Source organism: Pan troglodytes, chromosome 12, assembly GCF_028858775.2.
Source record: "Pan troglodytes isolate AG18354 chromosome 12, NHGRI_mPanTro3-v2.0_pri, whole genome shotgun sequence".
In the NCBI taxonomy this organism is placed as follows: Eukaryota; Metazoa; Chordata; class Mammalia; order Primates; family Hominidae; genus Pan; species Pan troglodytes.
In genome coordinates, this window is record NC_072410.2 from 70,579,301 (window position 1) to 70,601,249 (window position 21,949).

At 34.0% G+C, this 21,949-nt stretch overlaps 1 long non-coding RNA gene across 1 annotated transcript in view; it reads left to right on the plus strand.

The window, feature by feature from the left end:
* Positions 1-20,761, plus strand: part of LOC107971618 (uncharacterized) — a 93,344-nt gene extending 72,583 nt beyond the window's left edge. The window contains exons 6-9 of the long non-coding RNA XR_001714532.3: positions 938-1,036; positions 4,759-4,831; positions 19,436-19,618; positions 20,182-20,761. This is a non-coding gene — a long non-coding RNA (uncharacterized LOC107971618). The remainder of the gene's footprint in view (positions 1-937; positions 1,037-4,758; positions 4,832-19,435; positions 19,619-20,181) is intronic.
* The last annotated feature ends 1,188 nt before the right edge of the window (positions 20,762-21,949 follow it).

The following is a 21,949-nucleotide window of genomic DNA, read 5'->3' on the forward strand; positions in this document are numbered from 1 at the left end:
TTGCCCTTTGATTAATGCTACTTTTTGAAGCTCAAAGCAAAACAAACAAATTATCAATTAATGTGGCCACAGAAATTGCTGAGAAGTAATGGCATAACATCTTCAGGGTATTTGTATTTTAAAAGTGAAGTCTATCACATCAAATGATACTTTTAGGATGGGGAGTTGGGAAAACACTCATATTGTTTCCTTATTTCTAAACTCAGGAGAGATGGGTTATCGGTTACGTTGACTATATAAAAAGCATTAGGAATGCAGGTTTTTGAGTTGCATCTTCATTTTGTAATGTTGATGAGACATGTAAATAGACATTTTAAATATGTGACATTACATTTACCTTTTCTTTAAACTAGGGATTATTCTAGATGCTATCTTCTCTCATATTCACTTTTTCTCCAATGACTATTTGGTATTTTGCATGTGAAATTTGCTAATTTCTGGGTGAAAATATAATAGTATCTTTAGGATAAAAGATATTTAAACTTTGCCTAAAACTCAAGAAAAAAATATTTGTAAGCATACCTTTTCCATGGCAGAGTTAGCTTCTGATATCATTAGAGGTCTTGGAAAAAAAAAAAAAAAGGTACAGTCTGTTTGAAATACTGAGGCTCTGTCAGTTTATACTGGCTATGAAAATGACCACCAAGCTTAAATTAAGCAACAATCATATATTTGACTTTTTTCCCATGAGCACCTCATTTCTTCTCTCAGGGTAGTATTGAATATATTCAGTAATGGCAGACTTTTCCTACCTTGTCTATGGAAGAGAAGGGCAAAACAAAACAATGAAGACCTGTGAAACAAAGGTAGCAAAGAATGAAAGTGAATTCAATTTAGGTCTGGTAGGCTTGAAAATTTATTTGCAAAGTTTGATTTTAATAATATTAACTTCTATTTTCTTTATCAAAGATGAACATTTTTACTTCCATGCTTTCAGATGACATCTATGACACTGATCCATTCCAGCAAGCATTTTATTCTGGCACTCTTGATAGCACAGATAGAGGAGACTCAAAAGACTGACAGAATACCCCAGGTAAGCCTGTGCAAAAATTATCTCTAAAATGTCTATTGTGTAATATGACAAAAAGACTATAGTGACAAGCACAGAACGTACACAGTCAGTCTTGGGATGAAGGCAACAAAGATGTTTCTCTATATTTATAAATGCACAGATGCTGAATATACTACACATTAAGTATACACGATGAATATGTGATGAATTACCCTTAAAACCTATTTCAATAGTCAATTTTTTTATCAGAGTTTGTCTGTATCTGTATCTTAAACCACATTAATCTTGTAGGATCATTCACGCTATTTATACTACTTCCATACCTTCAAATAGAACAAATTACTCTCTCCACAGATTTGAAGTATCAAACATTTATTCTGACACATTCATATGTTTATTACTTTAAACCTTAAAATGATAAAATATGAGTAAGCCTTTTACATTCATTTCTTAGTAGAGAGAGGAAAATTTTATACTAGCCTCAATTATTCATAGAATAATTTCCCCTATTTTGCTTCAATACTATCATTAGAAAAATAAATGTGAGTGTGTGTATGCGTGTGTGTGTGTGTTATGGTTCTGTGGAGATAGCTTGTAATTGAGAAGAAAAAAGAGCATTTTATATCCACAGTCTCCCTAACAACAGTGGATTTTTCAGCATTTGTTTACTTAATGAGAGGTTAGTTATCTCCATTTCCACGTGCCTTCAATTTAATTTATTCAATTCAGTGGTGAGCACAAGTATGTAGCCCCATTATTTTATAATATCACTCTGTTTGTTGCAACCATTTCCTGCCACTAAGTATACACAAAAGAAGAATGATTATCATCCAAACTATTGTTATGTTGATGTAGGATGGATTAAACAAAAAAAACCTCTAAAAATATGAAGGCAGATTGGAAGAATACAGAAGGACCAATTGTAAATGAAAATAATCAGTATTTGTTGCTGCAATGATTATTATTTAAAAAATACTTTATTCAATTTTTATGTGAATTAGCTTCATAAAACTATAATTTATATAACAGAATAAAGAGTGCACAAGTAACACTCTAACTGATAAAATAAAGACACCATGTTCTAAAAGAGCTGTTTGATCATACGTGGAAAACCAAATATTTTGAGATAAATGGGGATAATTTTGCTGTGAGTGTCTACGAAGGGCTATAGTGGCTTCAACAAAGCAAGTAACTGCATGCAGATATACCCCAAATCTTTAGAAATAAAGATCTCAGGATACCTAAGATTTTTGAAACTTATTTTCTATATAGGGTTGTCTTATTGCAAATAATTTTCTGGCATGTTGGGCTGAACAATAGCCTCATCTAACTTTTTACTCAGACTGTACAGTGCTGTCCTTGGCAGAAATCATACGCCATGACCCATGAGAAACTTCAGTTTTGCTTGCTTCCTGTCCAAAGCATTGACTTCTTGTTTATTTTCTATGACTACTTTCTCATTTGAACTACTAGGTCATTCCAAAAATGATAGACTGTTTTCTTTTTAAACCTGAATAGTGAATACACAATGCATTTAGAAGTGATCAACTGTGAGGTGGGATAATAAGAAATTGTTTCTCTGTGTTACTTCCTATATTGTTCCTCCTCATAGTTACCTCATGTCAGAAACTTATGATATAAAATTAAAATGTGATCAAGTCCGTAATGTTCAAATTCTATTTTGAACAATATTTAGTTCTCTTTCTAATGTATATTTATTCTTTTTTTGATACTCTGATAAATTTTATCTACTTAGGAATTAATACCAAGACATTATTAGCAAAAAATAAACATCTTTACACCAAGAGTAGATTTTCGCTTAATTAAAAAAAGGTGGAATGTGTATAATGGACAAGGGATAACCAAAAATTGCCAAATAAGACTATTAAGAAAATCCCAGCAAGTAACATTTGTTACTCATTGATCCATTAATCAACGGACAACACATAAAAACTAAGCATCTACATATTAGAAAAACATCAAAATTCAACCCTGAATCCGGCATATTATCAAATGAACAGACAAAAATTCTACTAACAAACTTAAGAAAATATCATTTCCTATTAAAGTACTACCGGTGAAATAGCATGTACAACACTCTCACCTCAATGTTTTCCTCCAGTATAAGTCGAAACGCATACCCCAGACTCTTTTTGAAGAACAAGCCACTGATAAAAACAATATATTTATCATTTACATAACATTTCATCCATGTGCAATCTTTTCAAGCACCGTACAATAATTAATTTGCATCAGGCTTTCCAAATTAGAAAAACTTTATTTATAGAACTTCTTTCAGTGGGAGTTTTCACATGACTTTTGAAGTAAATGTTAAAACTGAAAACTTTCTTGTAGTTTCCAACCTATTAGAGTTTTAATCCCATGTACTTTCTTATATTTACAAGATCCAGCTATAGTGTGCATTTTCATATGTCCTTGAATGGATATGAGAGAAATGAAAGCATTCTCACATTCTAGATATTCATAAGGCTTTTCTCAGAATGAGTTCTTGTCTTCAAATGGAACTAGAACAACTGAAAGCTTTACCACAAATTTAAATTCAAAAGGCTTTTCTTCACCATGAGTCCTCCCAAGCCTTCAAAAAAAAAAGAAAAAAAGAAAAAGAAAAAGAAGGAAAATCAGAGAAAGAAAATCAGAAGGCTTTACCACATTTCTCACATTTTTAAGGTTTCTCTCCAGTGTGAGCTCTTTCATGTTTATGAGGAAAATGGAAAGAGTAAGTGCTTTACCACATTTCTTACATGAGTAGGGCTTTTTTTTTCTTTTCTTTTTTTTCCCCTGTGGCTTTTTATGTCTTTGAAAAAGAACTAATACAACTGAATGCTTTTCCACAATTCATAAGGTTTCTCTCCAGTATAATTTTTCTTCTTCTTCTTCTTCTTTTTGAGACAGGGTCTCACTCTATTGTCCAGGCTGGACTACAGTAGCAGGATCTCAGCTTGCTGCAGCCTCGACCTTCCAGGCTCCAGTGATCCTCCCATCTCAGTCTCTCAAGTAGCTGGAACTACAGGCATGTGCCAGCATGACTGGCTAATTATTTTATTTTTAGTAGAGATGGGTTTTGCCATGTTGGGCAAGCTGGTCTCGAACTCCTGACCTCAAGTGATCTGCGTACTTCGGACTCTCAAAGTGCTAGGATTACAGGTTATGAGCCATCGCACCCAGCTTTCTTTTTCCTTTTTTCTTTTTTTGAGACAGGGTTTTACTCTGTCACCCAGGAGGCTGGAGTGCAGCAGCAGGATATTAGCTGACTACAGCCTGGACCTCCCAGGCTCAAGTGATCCTCCCATCTCAGTCTCTCAAGCAGCTGGGACTACAGGCCTGTACCACCATGCCCTGCTAATTATTTTATTTTTCGTATAGACAGGGTTTCACCATGTTGACCAGGCTGGTTGTGAATGCCTAAGCTCAAGCAATCCACAAACCTTGGCCTCCCAAAGTGCTGGGATTGCAGGTGTAAGCCACTGTACCAGCCTCTCCAGCATGACTTCTTTCATGGCAAGTAAGGGGACTGGAATGTGTGTAGGCTTCATCACAGGTCTTACATTCATAGCGTTTTCTCCCAGTATGAATTATTTCATGGAGGTGAAGGGAAGTGAGACAACTGAAGAGTTTATCACTTTTTTTTACATTCATAGAGTTTCTCTCCAGTATGAGTACTTCTATGGTTACAAAGGGAACGGAAACGACTAAAGGCTTTACCACATTTTTTACATTCACAGGGTCTCTCTCCAGTATAAATGCTTCTATGGTAACTGTCACACACATCCATGTGAAGAGACCACCAAACAGGCTGTGAGTGAGCAATAAAGCTTTTTAATCACCTGGGTGCGGGCGGGCTGAGTCCGAAAAGAGAGTCAGCGAAGGGAGATAGAAGTGGGGCCAGTTTATAGGATTTGGGTAGGTAGTGGAAAGTTACAGTCTAAGGGGGTTTTGCTCTTGAGGGCAGGGCGGGGGTCACAAGGTGCTCAGTGGGGGAGCTTCTGAGCCAGGAGAAGAAATTTCACAAGTTAATCGCTTAGTTAAGGTGGGGCAGGAACAAATCACAGTGGCGGAATGTCATCAGTTAAGGCAGGAACCGGCCATTTTCACTTCTTTTGTGATTCTTCACTTGCTTCAGGCCACCTGGATGTATTTGTGCAGGTCACAGGGGATATGATGGCTTAGCTTGGGCTCAGAGGCCTGACAATAATGAAGGGAAGTGGAATAACTGAAGGCTTTATCGCATTTGGTACATTTATAGGGTCTTTCTCCAGTGTGAGTCCTTTCATGCGTTTTAAAAGAACAAGAACGTCTCAATGCTTTCCCACATTCCTTACATTCATAGCCTTCCTCTCCAGTTGAGTTCCTTCACATATTAGACAGGAACCGGAAACAGTGAACACTTTACCACATTGTTTATAATGTATATCTATTCTTTCTTCAAACTCTCAAAAATATAACTGTTCAGATTTGAGACAGTCACTCTTTTCTCCTTTCTGCTTTTAGACTAATAGACAAAGTTGTAGGTAGAGACCATTTTCTGAAATCTGACAATGGTTTATATTTCTGAGCAAATAGATTTCTTTATATTGAAATGAAATTAGAATGATTTATCCACCAAATTGCATGTACTCCCTGAGTAAAAACAAACTCCAAAAAAGGAAAGAATGTGACAGAGATGGAGCAATACACGGTCACTTTCTTATGCCAAATTATTTTAAAAACCAGATTTAATATGCTAATGAGTTCTCTCTACCTGACAGAAACGTAGTGTGTTGGGAAGAAATGTCTGCCCTTACCATCACATTCTGTAAATGGTAAGATTGGACTGACTTCATTGAATCAAATGTGATGGCTTGAATTCAGGCACTCAGCATTTCTCATACAGATATACTGGGGCCTTCTCTTAGATCACAAAACAATGTACCACTGCAGACTAACTTCCCACAAGGCATTAAGATGTGAAAGGCTCAAAATAGCAAAGAAAGATCTAGAAATTTAAGGACTGGCTGCTAACTTCCCATTTGCATATATTTTCCAACAACAAAGCTTTGCTTTACTGAAAAGTGGGATTGAGAAAGACAAGGATGATATACCACACATACATAATGTCTTCCTGAGTTTTGAAAACAGTGGGCAAAGTAACTTAATTTCAAGTGGGTTGTATCTCCTGTTGAATAAATTGAATCAACAACACGATCCTCGACTCTGAATCTCACCTGGAGAGACAGGTAAGCAATAATGAACTCGGTGCTACAATTGTGTACTGGAGGAAAAAAGCAGAGATTTTGCAAAGTAGGCATCTCTAGCAGGTGTGTCGATGGAACCTTCTTCCTGTTTCTAATACAGCTGCACATGCTTCTGGCAGGCAGCTTGAATTTTTACCCCTCAACCTTAGTGATTTTGTCTTCCTTGGCTCTAGATTCTGGCATGTCTGTGCATAAATTGTCAATTTTATTAAATCTGTAAAAGGCCTGAGTGTTAACATTAAGCATGCAGATGCAGTGCTTGCCTGGCCAAGCGCACTTCCTGGGCCACCAAAATAGTGCAGCTGCAGCCATTAGCAGTGACAATCTGTAAATCTTAATCTGTTCAACTGTGGCACTGTCATGAGTTGATCCAGGGTAAACATTTGCTATTTCAATTAGCTAGAGGGAAGACCACTATAAATATACTGTGCTGTCCCTTGGAGACTATATTATATATTTAAAGTCAAAAAAGTATTATATTTTAAATGCCTAATTTGTAACTAATTTAACAATAAGTTTGATAACTTTTCTTCTAGCCTATGTCCATTGCTTCCTCAAAGTGTTTTATTTAGAAATTAGAAATTTATTTTGAGGTCAGGATTTCTATTTCATCTGTTTCTAATGCGTATAGGTGACTGTTAACTCATTATCCTTATAGGTAAAGTACACGGGTCCTTTTTATGTTTTAGTTCCTGAAAATTGACTCACATATTCAGATCATTCTGCTGAATAGCACCAAAGGATAGAAAGAGCTAAGATACGGTAAACTAATATAATTAACCTGATATAATTTAAGGATAAATATAATTACTGTAAAAAATCAGTGTCAGACTTTGATATGTAAAGAAACAATGAGCAAAATGCTACTCATACTAACTTATTTCAAATATTTACTAAGTAAACTGACATTAAGATGACTGAAAAAGAACATTACTAGTGTCTGGGGAATAAGTCTTTATAAATTTGGGAGTCATTAACAGAGATATTTGATGTATTAACTAAATATGAAGATCTATTATTAAGGAATGCTTCTCAAAAATATTTTCCTAAACCTGGTGTGCATGTCTCTAAATATGACTATACTTTAGTTACAAATCTCTAAATTAGTAGTAACTTATTTCTGCATTAGTATTTTATGGTTCAACCTAAGGTATCTCACATAACTACAACAAAGATTTCAGTCAAACCTTCAATCAGGTGAGGCTTGACTAGAGCTGGGGGTTCTGACTCTAAGTCCACTCAAATGGCTATTAGCTGGAGGCTTCAGTTACTTGCTTCATGGGCTTCTCTATATAATTGCTCATGACATAACAGCTGGCTTTTTCCATAGCAAGTGGTCTAAGATATAGAATGCAAAGCCATACTGCTTTATAATGGCCTACCAAGTATCCCAGTCACACACTGTCACTATTGCCTTATTTACTTATTAAAAGTGAGTCACTAGTTCTAGCCTACACTGAAAGAAAAGAGACTGTTATCCAGGGTAATGCCTATGTTATATAGCTGAATTTCTACCCTGCCGTAACTCTGCTTATCTTTAAGAAATAAGATGGTTGCAATAAAAAGTTCCCTTAGTAACCAGACTTAGAGGAGTAAAAGGCATTTGTTAAAATCTTTAGTATTTACATCCTGTAGTTTATAACAGTAATAAGCAAGGTTTGGCATACTATATCCTGGAAGTATTTTAATGGCCCTTGAGAGAAGAATTATTTTTACACTGTTAAACTGTGTTTTTTTAAAGACAGGAATAAGTGATAGTGATAACATGTGGCTGAAAAAGCCTAAAATATCTACTATCTTATCCTTTATGGAAAATATTTGCCCATCTCTTGCAGTCAGGAACAAATATCCAAAGCAATGCCAATATCATGATTACCTGAAATAAGCAAATATGAGCTTTTAATTATATTATTTTAGGCTTACATTTTTGTTTTGCTTCAATCTAGCCCTAAACAGTTGTTAATATTGTTGTTGTGGGATTTTTCTGTTTTAATTTCATCATATCAGCCCACACCAATAATAAAGGACACTCTTGACAACTCAAAAATAAAACCACTTTGTTTCAGGAAGTCAAGAGTGGAATAAGGACAGATGAATCATAATTAATACTTGTCTCAATGTTTCAGAATTCCTTACGTGCCACTTACTCCCTCTCCCAACCCACTAGTATTGCCCTTTTGGGGATACTCTGTTCATAGAATCTTATTTTGTTCATTTCCCAGAATGACCGTTACACTTTGGGTCCGTATTGCAGAGACCATATTTTTATTCTAAATATTTTTTTTTTCTTATTTATCTCAGAGGGCCTACTATATATTTTCCATACTATACACAAACATAAAATCAATCAACAAATAGTTACTAAAATTAAGACATTGAAGATCTCATTCTATGTACTGTGGAGATTACAAAAAGATAAAAGGCTGTCACAGTGGAAATTATAGGCAAATTGAGAAGCAAGCCTTTACTAGTGAAAAGTTGGCCGATAACCAAGCCAGTGTGAGTGAAGTGCTAAGTCAGTACTACAGAGAAGAGAGGTATAGAAAACTTGTCCAGTCGGGTGTCTTACATTTTAAAGGCAGGTCACTGTGCGATGTTTGACCTTATGATCATGCTAGAACTTCTTTGTTAAGATCCGTGAAGACTGGGCTTATTTTTTTTTTTTTTTTGACAGAAGTTAGGGAATGAAAGCCTAATATTTGATTTTGCCTTTTTCTTCCTTAATGTTTTCTTCAGCACCCATGGCCCAGAATGCCGTAAGAGTTTAATTGTTCCATACCGATTTTCAGGGAGTATCTGGTAATTTTACATATCATAAAAATTAAATATATCAGCTACTGCTGTGATGATAGCATGAATATTTTCATAAATCCTTAAAGAGCTGTCCAGCTAATACAAGGTAACCGAATTGGCACAGTATTAGACCTATAATTGTTGCCGATCCTATGGATGAAGCTGTAAGAAAATAACAGCTACAACAAAACAAGTAATTATTTAAAAATGACTGTGTTTGTGTTTACTTACACTCAATATTAATTACTATATACAATGGTAAGGTGGCATTTGTTTAATACGTTTATACTTTGATAAAACAGTAAACCAAATACTATTCATTCTTTTAAAAATTGTTCTCTCATTTCTTAAGTAAAGCTCATTTATTTTGTTTCCTAAAGTAAAGCTGTTCTGTATACTTGATGCACGTGCTTTCGTGAAACTAAACATTACAAATAAGTAAGGTGGTTGTTGGAAATAAAGTTTGTTTCCATTCCCTCCAAAATTTAGTTAACCTTCATTCTCATCTTATCAAAGCAATTATCTGATACATATAAATGTTAAATTGATATAAATATAAATGTATATTCAGGTCTGCCTGAAATTTCTATCTGATTTGAATACTGGAAATCATTCTTAAAAGAGGAGACTTATTTGTGCTCTTCTTAGAAGGAAATCTAATGTCATACACTTATTTCAGGCAGGAAGAGATTTCTGAAAAGAACACTGAAGAACTAAAGGCATGATGAAGTATTCAGTTCTAAAAGTTCCTAGACAATTTGAAAATGTCAGGGCACGCATTATTCTGTTGATATTAAACAACCTGTCAGCCCAGCGCATTTGTGAAAAATAACAGTGGGTATCTCTTTGGTATTTCCAATGTCTCTGAATTTAACTCGAAATGTACATGCCCCTCCCCTAACTCAGAGCCTGCATCAAAAATAAATAAATAAGTAAATAAAACCATTTAGTACCCTTCAGTTACATGATGACTTTGTTAATGTTCAAATTAACAGAGAGCTAGTGAGAGTGCCCTGGAATTCCAAGAGCAGTCAGAAACAGTGTAGGTTATGAATAGAAAGTAGTATTATAATAAAGAGGGTTAATCTAAAGAGAAAATGGCTCTCATATGTCATGCAGTGTCTAGGTAGTAGCAGAGTGAATGTACATGTTAGTTATATTAAAAATACCTAAATCTAATTCACTAACAAACTTACATCATATAAATTGTTTTGTTTCAGATGGATTATTTGGTATAAATTTTAAAATCAATGAATTAAGATGTCTTAAAAGTTGTACTCTAGTCAAAACATTATACTAGGTAGATACTATGGAGGAAACAGAGAGGGCTGTTTAAGACATGGCGCCTGCATTTATTAAGATGGAATGAATCACTGGGAAACTGAAGAGACTGGAAAGGAGGACAGGTAAGACAAGATAGCCATTCAGCAAATAAGAGGAGAAGGGTGAGAATTGAGATGTTGGTTAGGATTAAGGTTAAAATGGATGGGTATATATGGTCAACAACTGGATTTTCAGGAATACTTGTAATCACAAACAAGGCAATATCTTCCACTTCTCTTAACAGTGAATATTCTGAAATTTCCTCAAGGTAATAATTAATCCTAGGAAAATGGGTAAAATATGGCCAATAGCCTTTGGAGAACATAGTTATATTCATTAAAAAAAAAGGAAACACGTAAGGACCAAAACAAAAGAGGGAAAAGATGAAAATCAGAATGCTAGCAAGATTGCAAAATTGAGTTGCCTCAAGGACTTTTGCCTATTCATCAGACCTAGAGCCTAGAGCTGTCTACTTTAAATAGGGAAGCCAGAGTTTTGGCAGGAACTAGGAGGAGAGTTGAGCTCCAGCTCCCATGGGAAGCCAAGATCCTGGGGACTACTTCTCTCAAGAAAAAACTTTGTAAGAAATAATTTCATATAGTCTCCCTTTGCTGGGGAAATATTTCATTTTTAATGAAATGAAAAAAAAGTTATGTATTTTTTTGGATGGTAAAAATAACATCCTCTAATAATTATATCCATAGAAGAGCCCACAAATAGATTTTGAAAATGAATTTATGCTGTGTGTGATAATTCAAGCTGAGAAATAAAAAATATGGTAATAAATTGTCAGAAATTTGGGGAGTCTGACAGAAGTAAAACAAAGCCCTTCCAGAGAAGTATATTCTCAAACAAGCCTGGAAATATTCCTAAGAGAAATATGACTGTAGAGATATCAAATGTGTAATTATTGATCGAAATGTATGAAACAATTTAAAAAATTTTAAAAAGGACATATGTTTGAAAATGTTTTAAAAATGTAGATAAATCTTAGGTCAAAAGAAAGCTCATTTTGTGAAATAAAATACTCAGAATGATGTAAAATGAAAATATAATGTAACAAAACCAGTAGGATGAAGCTTCTTTGACAATTTACCACTTTGACTATAAATTGATAAATTTATCATATATTTTTATTCAAAGATGTGCTGAATATGAGGATGGAAAATAAGCTATAAAAATAAAGTAATAAAACTGAAAAAATAGAAAGGAATAATAACAAAGATAAAAGCCTAAAGAAATCATAATCTCAGCAGCCATAACAATAATAGTACTTATAAAGATCTTACTAGATTCCAAATACTGGTTTTACTTTTACATTTATTAGCTTAATATACCACAATTTGCAAAGTAAACTTACTAATGCTGTTTAAAGTCAGGAAACATTAAACAATAGAGAATCAGCTATTGTTTACTTGTAAAAAAAAGTTAATAAAACAGACAAACCTCTGGGATGTTTAATCAAGAAAAAGATGTAGAAAATACAAGTACATAATATTAAGACAAAAATGGAGAATGCAACATTTATTGCAGACATTAATTATGTGTATACTAAGAATATTATGCTAATAAATTGGAAAACAAAGATGAACTGGATGTTTTAAGAATTAAAACCTATCCAGATAAAAATCTTTTGACTCAGACAAAAGTCTCAATAAATTAATAAGCCATTAGAATTATCTCATACTTAAAAATTTATTTAAAAAGTATACTGTCATGAATGTGTAATTTTTACAGATACCTGACAAACTTTCATAGAAAATAGAATTGCAAATATTATGTAAGCCTTTTCAGAAAATAAAAACAGAGGAGACACTCCTCAATTCATGTTATAAGTCTCATATATTCTTGATATCAAAACCAAATTAGGGCTGTATAAATACTAATATCATAAGCCAATATCACTTGGAAATACATGCAGTCATTCTAAATATAAAATTTAGAACAAAACATTAATATGTTTTTACAAACCCTAAGTGATGCAATGATGTCTTAATTTTGCAAAATCTATTGATGTAATTCATGTTATAAAGAATAAACCATATTATCATCTTAACAGAAGTCTTTGATAAAACTCAACAGATTTTTATATTATTAATATTAACCAAACTAGTAATAGAAAGTCACTTTCTTAATATAGGATGTCTATTAAAACTTGCAGTAAACATTGAATCAATGGTAGAATATTTGAAGCATTTAAGTCCAACAATGAGAAAAGTATGTCTGTCATCTATTCATCAAGTAAGACAAGTTGAAGAAATACAAAGTATAAGCATTGGTGTTTTTAATGTCCTCAATGCAGGTTGTTCACAAAGCATTATTTTATATAAAATTTATCAATTTATATAATTTATATAAAATTTATCAATTTATATAATTTATATAAAATTTATCAATTTATATAATTTATATAAAATTTTATATAAATTTAAATTTTATATAAAATGTATACATAACAGTAAAACATTATATAAGTGGCATCGTATATCTATTTCCTTGAAATGTGCTATTTTTCTTAATATATTTTTAGAATTCATCCAGATTGGTAGATTACAGTCTGTTACATTTTACTTAATACAGTTCTGTATGGCATCTACATAAAAAAAGACTCAAGATATTCTTCAGACCTATTATTAGAATTAACAAGAGAGTTTAATAATGTGGCTAATGGCTACAAGAGCGATAAAAAATAAAAGTTACATAAAAATATGACAGCAAAAACTATAAAACGTTTTGAGATACTATAAAAATGTAAGTAATTTAATGAAAATATAAATATCTTTTATAGATCAAATTGTAAAGTAGTGATAAAGTTCTAAAATATGCAGTTTGTTTAGCAAAATATAAATACAGTCATGCATCACTTAATGATGGGGATATGTTCTGTGAAATGTGTCATTAGACAATTTAGTCACTGCATGAACATCATAGAGCATACTTACACAATCCTAGGGGTGTGTGGGTGTGTGTTTGTGTGTGTGTGTGTATTTTTTCATATGACAAACCAAAGGTCCTAGCACTATTACTGAATATCAATAATCATTTCTCCTTCTTGAAGTGCAATGCCAATATCAAGTGTCATGTATCAGGTTTCTATATATGCTCAATTATAATCTTATGGGACCACCATTGTATATGCTGCCCATCATTGACCGAAATGTCATTACGTGGCACGTGGCTGTAGTTCTTGTGTTTTTGTAACAAGGCAGCTCTGATATCCAAGTTGATAATATTACAATAATAACAATATAAAAATCTTATCCACTAAAGACATACTGAAGTAATGAAAAGCAAAGCTTTGACTCAAAAAAATTTATGATACATATGACTAACAAAGGATCAATATTAAGAATATGTAAATTGATCATATAAATAAATAAAAATCCAACAAAAAATTTGGGCAAAATATATGAATCAAAATATCACAGAAATAGAAATTCAAATCATAACAACAAAATGCCAAGAGATTTTGAATCTATCTGTTATTCCTGGCAAGGAAATAAAAAACACAGTGAGGTACAGCTTTCATGAATTCAAATTAGAATACATTTAAAACAGAAAGATCCATAAAATAGTGGTACATATATTGGCACAAACTCCTTGGAGAGAAATATGACAATATCTAGTAAAGTTGAGGATTTTTAGACCATAAATTCCAACAATATTATAAAACATCTTGTACCTGAATATGCTTGTTGATTTCACTATAATTTCTTTGTTTTTCCTTTTTTTTTTTTTTTTTTTTTTTTTGAGATGGAGTCTCCCTCTGACACCCAGGCTGGAGTGCAGCGGCGCGATCTCTGCTCACTGCAAGCTCCGCCTCCCGGGTTCACACCATTCTCCTGCCTCAGCCTCCCGAGTAGCTGGGACTACAGGCACCTGCCACCATGCCCAGCTAATTTTTTGTATTTTTAGTAGAGACGGGGTTTCACCGTGTTAGACAGGATGGTCTCGATCTCCTGACCTCGTGATCTGCCCGCCTCGGCCTCCCAAAGTGCTGGGATTACAGGCGTGAGCCACCGTGCCCGACCCGATTTCACTATAATTTCAAAAAAAACCCCAAAATAACCTAAATGTTCACTGAAAAAATGTGGGCAAATAAATTTTTATATATACAGATATATATATAGTTATATATTATACACTACTATAGTAGTGTATACATAGTATAATTTATACATATGTATAAATTATAGTATATATGTCCATATACGTATAACTATATAGTTCACTGGTGAAAATTATAAAATTCAAAAGGATACATGAGTACTACTGCAGTGAACATTTTGTGCATGACGTTTGAGGCACACTGGTGGGCATTTCTACTGAATATATACATAGAAGGGGAATGAATGGATCATATCGTGTTGGTACTTCCATTTTTTATAAACTAATTTGATAGCTTTAAAAAGTGATTGAGCCTACTTACATTTCAGTTTCAATGTACAAGAATTTCAGTTGCCGTTCCTTACTTTGTATTCTCCACCTTTTAAAATGTAGCCCAATGTGCAACCTGGTGTACAGTCATAACTATGTATTTTCTGTAAGACTCAATATATTGTTAACTCACCAACTTCCTTTTTCTCTATTTTAAGCCTTTGGAAATGGAAATTCTCACTGTTTACTTCAAATCTGTCCAAGAATTATATGAATAGATATCCTGCTCTCTATTCACTAGCCATCCACGCAATTATTCCTTTAGTAGCTTAATTCAAGGCCAAAAAAGACAATCTATATAGGGCTCACTATCCTCCTGATGCCTGACATATCCCCTATACAAGTTTTTAAACTTAACATTATTTTGTAGTTTTCTGTGATCTTTTGCAATAGAAACCCATTATTCTATTTCTCTTTCTCAGTAAAATGTCTCACTCTATTGCAAGCTCCCGACAAAAGAAAAAAAATTATCTCACCTATCTTATTTTGTAATTTATTCTTCATAATGTTTTATATGTATTCAAGCACCAGGTTTTGCATATTTGGGAAATAAGTAAGTCAATCCATAAACTTTATTAACTGTCACGGACCTCATGGAAATGAGTTAATATTCAATGAGTAAATTCAGATTTTCCTACACTAAAACATCTGGAAATTGCTTTCAGAGGCTTTTAGATTGTTGGAACTTACCAATTTGGCTTTATCTTTTACCTCTTTCTAAAGATATTTAAATCAATAATGAAATGATATTCTTTTTCAAGCCTTGCCTAAGGCCTTCATAAACAAATATGCTTTTTAGTTTTTTGTTGTTTTTCTTTTTTTAAAAAAAAAGAAAATCCCTGAACTCTTAATCTTTGACCTATACTTTGGTTGTGATTGAAATAGTCTGGGTTTTCCTTTACTTACTTTTTTTTTTTTTTTTTTTTTTTTGAGACGGAGTCTCATTCTTGTCACTCAGTCTGCAGTGCAGTGGCACAATCTTGGCTCACTGCAACTTCAACCTCCTGGGTTCAAGCGATTCTCCTGCCTGAGCCTACCAAGTAGCTGGGATTACAGGTGCCCGCCCGGCTAATTTTGTATTTTTAGCAGAGACGGATTTCACCATGTTGGCCAGGCTGGTCTCGAACTCCTGACCTCAGGTGATCCACTTGTCTCGAACTCCTGACCTCAGGTGATCCACTTGCCTCGGCCTCCCAAAGTGCTGGAATCACAGGCATGAGCCACCACTCCTGGCCAAATATTTTTTTAAAATATTAAAGATAAAACAATCCTTTGGTCTCCTATTCAGAGTTGTCCACAATAAATTCATATATCAGATCTATTGAGAAATAATATAATCAAATAGCCTTTGTAGATTAAAAAAAACTGTGACCTGTTACTAAGAGTTATGGTTACTCGTATATACATGCATCTTAACTAACTTGTTAAGATGGCCATCTGCAAGCCAGGAAGAGAGGTCTCACTTTAAATCATTTATGCTGACACCTTGATCATAGACACCCAGTGTCCAGAACTGTAAGAAAATTCATTCTGTTGTTTAAGCCACCAAGTCTACGGTACTTTGTTAAGGCAGCCAGAGCTGACTAATACATTACGTCACTCAAATAATTTTTTAAAAAGCTATGTAAGGAAATAGTAAAGATCTGCTCTACTTATGTTATATGAGCAAATGTGTGAGACAGAGTGTTTAATTGACATATGAAATAAGAATGATGAGAATACATGACAGCAAGATCACTATCTCAGAATTGGGAGTTTTGACGTGAGTATTGTGTGTCATTTTATATGCAATTTGACAGGCTGCATGATTCTTAGTTGGTTAATTTTTTAATTGACAAAAATTGTATTTATCATGTACAACATGATGCTTTCAAATATATACATTGCAGAATGGCTACATCAAGCTAATAGTAACTCACATAGGTATCATTTTTGTAGCAAGAACACTTAAAATCTATTTTTAACTGATTTTCAAGAATATAATACGTTATTCATTGTACTCATCATGCTGTATAGTAGATCTCTTGAACTTATACCTCCTATCTAAGTGAAATTTTGTGTCCTTTGAGCAACATCTCCTCAACCCACACACTACCTCATCTGCCCGCCTTTGGTAACCAACATTCTACTCTTTGCTTCTGTTAGTTTCACTTTTTTAGATTCTACATAAAAGTAAGATCACACGGTATTTGTCTTTCTGTGCCTGGCTTATACACTTAATTTTCTCCAAGTTGATCCATGTTACAAACCACGGATGTACGTCTGTTTTAAAGCTGAACAGTATTCCACTGTGTGTGTATGTGTATATATATAACATTTTCTTATTTATTAATCTTTTGACCAATTATTACACTGACTATAGTGAATAATGCCCGAATGAATATGGGAATGCAGATATCTCTTCAATATACAGGTTTTATTTCCTTTGCATATGTACCAAGTAGTGGAGTTGGCTGAATCATATGGTAGTTCTATTTTAAATTTTTGAGTAGTTGCCATACTGTTTTCCATAATGGCTGTACTAATTTACATACACGCCAACAGCGTGCCAATATTCCCTTTTCTCCAATCCTTGTCAACACTTATCTTTTGTCTTTTTGATAACAGCCATTGTAACAAGTTTAAGGTATCTCATTGTGGTTTTCATTTTCATTTCTCTGATGATTGGTGATATTGAGAATTTTTTAATCTACCTGTTGGTCATTTGTATGCCTTCTTTTGAGAAACGTCTGTTCAGGTCCTTTGCCCATTTTTTAACTGTTTTATTCGTTTTCTTGCTGTTGAGTTGAGTTTCTCACATAATTTATATTAAGTCCTTGTCAGATGTATGGTTTAAAAATATTTTCTCCCGTTTTGGAACTTGTCTCTTCACTCTGTTGATTGTATCTTTTTCTGTGCAAAAGCGCCTTATTTCATATAATCACATTTGTCTTTTCTGTTTGTTTCTGTTGCTTGTGCTTTTTGGATCATACCCAAAAATGATTGCCCAGATCAATATCATGAAGCTTTTTCTTTGTTTTCTATTAGCAGTATTACAGTTTTAGGTCTTATAACTGAGACTTAATCCATTCTGAGTTGATTTTTGTATATGGTGTGAGACGAGTCTAATTTTATTATTTTGGATGAGGATGTCCAGTTTTCTCAACACCATTTGTTAAAGAAACTATGTCTTCCTTATTGTGTGTCCTTGGCATCTTCTCAAAAACTAATTGATTATAAATAGATGAATTTATTTCTGGGTTCTCCATTCTCTTCCACTAGTCTACTTGTTGGTCTTTATGACTGTACAGTGGTGTGTTGGTTATTATAAATTTGTTTATTTTGAAATCAGGTAGTGTGATGCCTTCAGTTTATTATTTTTTCTCAAAATTGCTTTGGCTATTTGGGGTCTTTTGTGGTTCTAAACAAATTAGAATTTTAACAGGAATTGCTTTGGGTAGTATGAAAATTTTAGCAATATTCTAATTCATGAACATAGGCGATCTCTATTTAGTTGTGCCTTCAATATCTTTTATCAATGTTTTATAAACTTCAGTGTATAGATATTTTACTTCCACCTAAAATTCATTTTTAGGTTTTTTTTCTATTGTAAATGTGATTTTTTTCTAGATTTATTTTTTGATAGTTCACTGATAGTGTATAGAAATGCTACCGATTTTTCTATGACTTTATATGCTGAAATTTTACTGAATTTGCTTATTAGTTCTTACTATTTTCTGATGGACTCTTTAGGGTGATTATGTCATCAGCTAACACAGACAATAAAACTTTTTTCTAATATAGATGCCTTTTATTTCTTTCTCTTGCCTAATTGCTTTGGTTAAACTTTTGGTACTATACTGAACAGAAATGGTGAAAGTGGGAATGCTTGTCTTCTTCCTGGTCTTGAGGAAAAACTTTCGGTTTTCCACTGTTGAGTATAATGTTACCTGTGGGTTTTTCATATGTGCCCTTTTTTATGTGTTTTTTGTCCTTCATTCTGCTAATGAAGGACATTTATATATTAACATATTAGCATTCTGTTAATAACATATTTATAGATTTGTATATAACAACCCACAATTTCACATACTTGAAAACAGTATTCTCATCTTTTAAAATGTGAAATTTATATTAGATCACCTAAAGTAACATCATTTGTATGATTTTATGTTTCTGAAATTGTTCAATCAAAGCAGTTAAGTTTCTCCAGGCCATGAAGTATACAGAATGCTCTTTTCTCTTATTTTTCAAGAAATTTCCTTGCTTGGAGCTCCTTGACAGACCAGTCTTAAAAGATGAATTGATTTATAATTTACATTTTAAACTTAAAAATGTTTTTTTTTTAATTTTGGAAATAATGTGGTAACTTATTTTAGTAAAGTGAAAAATTTTAATTGCTTTTATGAATGGTAAAAGACATTCATTTAGAAAGAGAAATTATTAAAAATGCAGCTCAGATGTTTAAAATCTCAGCATCTTTTTTTCATTTCATAGTAGGAATTAATCTTATTCTTCACATAAAGTATCATGCTGAGATTCAATCAATTTTATTGCTCTATGATTACAGTAATTTCTATAGAAAATACTTTTTAAAATAACCATCCATAATTGTTACTTTTAATTTCATATTTAGAATCAAGGCTTTCACTTCCACCATGACAGCATGAGGAGCTCCATGGACATACTTCCCAGTGAAACTAGTAGAAATTAAAAATAACAAAACAACAAAAACAAACATTTTAAAGTCTCTGGAAATGGTCTTATGTGCCTGCAGCAAATGAAGAAACATCCATACAAGAAAATCAGCTAAAACTTGGTAAGAACAGTGAGAATCTGTAGTATGTAAACTGAGACCTACTTTCTTTGTGCTCCCAACTCAGCAATACAGAAAGTGTACTCCAATCTGGTGTGGCGAAGAACACAGAGTTTTCTCTCTCTCTAGCTCTCAGTAGGACGGCTTTCTACTAGTATGATCAAGGTGACAGCATTTCTCATACTGTCCCCAGCAATTTATTGGTAAGATTACATTCCAGGCAAATGTAGCACAGAAGTAGATGCTTTCTTCTTCTGTCCCAATTTTGGGATGGAGGCTCTACTTTGGATCCAATGCCATTGAGAATACTATAGACCAAGTAGTCCTATCTCTGGCTCATAGGAAGTGGTATCACACTGGAAGAGGCAAGCTTAGAAGACCTGTGGATACTGCCACAACTACTTTTAAAGTAACATAACAAATATTTTTGTCCCAAAATACTTAAAAGACCTGTAAGCGCTTAACATCTTGGTGGGGTTAGTGTGTTTAGCAGTTTTCTGGTTACAGACAGAGCATGGGATTTGATGATTGAACTGAAGGAGCATTTTTCACGTTTCATTTTACAGATAGCACAGGATTCTTTTTAGTTTTAGAAGTCTTTCAAAATAAGAAGTCAAATGAGGTAAGTAAGATATCCCAAATAATCTATTAGATATAATGACAAGCATTGCACCTTGTCAACAAGCAAGTTAAGAAGACATGAGCAAAGTTCTGGAATTTCTTGAGAGAAAAATTAAAAGTTCAATATCTGTACTGAAAATAACCCCCACATGAGAGTTTCAGGCAAACTTCTTAGCTTGAAATTAACATTTATAATAAGGATCAGAATAACAGTGGTTTGGGTTTTAATGTTTCAATCTAGAAAGATTTGGCTGGGTGTGGTGGCTCATGCCTATAATCCCAGCATTTTGGGAGGTCGAGGCAGGAGAATCACTTAGGTCAGGAGTTCAAGACCAGCCTGGCCAATGTGGTGAAACCCCGTCTCTACTAAAAATACAAAACAAGCTGGGCATCACCATGCCTGCAGTCCCAGCTACTTGGGGGGCTGAGGCACCAGAATCACTTGAACCCAAGAGGTGGAGGTTGTAGTGAGCCAAGATCATGCCACTACACTCCAGCCTGGGTGACAGAGTGAGACTCTGTCTAAAAAAAAAAAAAGAAGAAAAAAAATTTTTTATTCTTCTCATGTACTCCTCAATCATTAGCTACTTAATTCTTGAGCCAACTGAACAACTGTCACGTGCCAGATACTTTACTATGTAACAGGCAGAGAGAAAGGAAGAGTGTGTATTGTTGAGAGAAGTGGAAAGAGAATAAAAGATGTAAGGGAAAAAGAAAACAAGTCCTTTATCATTAAGAAGTTTGGCATGTCCATATGAAACATATTCATATCACTGTACCTTGGCAGGTATACAAATGTTCCAAGAAAGGAACACACAACATGATTGTCTTCTCCAAAGCATGATTAATGATCCCTTCTCTTCAACTATGCCTTATTTTACATTTCTTTGTTGTTTTTTGTATTAGGCCATTCTTGCACTGCTATAAAGAAACACCTGAGACTGCCTAATTTACAAACAAAAAAAGTTTTAATTGGCTCATGGTTCTGAAGGCTATACAGGAAACATGGTGCTGGCATCTGCTTCTGGTGAGGCCTGAGGAAGCATACAATCATGGCAGAAGGCCACAGAAAGCCAGCATGGTGAAAGGAGGAGTAAGAGAGAAAGAGAGGGGAGGTTCCACACACTTTTAAACAACCAGATCTCACAAGAACGAACTCACTATCATAAGGACAGCACCAAGAAATTCAGGAGTAGTCTGCCCACATGACCCATCTCCTTCCAGGCCCCACCCCTTCCAGGCCCCACCTCCACCACTGGGAATTACATTTCAACATGATATTTGGGCAGAAGAACCAACATGCAAACTATATTATTCCACTGCTGGCCCCCAAATATTACATCCTCTTCACATGGAAAAATATAACCATCCCCTGCCAATAGTCCCCAAAAGTCTTAACCCATTCCAGCATCAAGTCTAAGGTCCTAAGTTACACCTGAGACACACTTCCGTTTACCTATGAGCCTGCAAAATTAAAACAAGTTATGTACTCAAAATACAATGGTAGCTCAGGCCTTGGGTAAACATTACCATTCCAAAGGGAAGAAATTGGCCAAAAGAAAGGGGCAATAGGCTCCATGCAAGTTTGAAACCTAGCAGGAATATCACTAAATGTTAAAGTTCCAAAACAATCTCTTTTGACTCCATGGCCCACATCTAGAGCACATTGCTGCAAGGGGTGGTGGGCTCCCAAGGTGTTGGACAGCTCAGCCC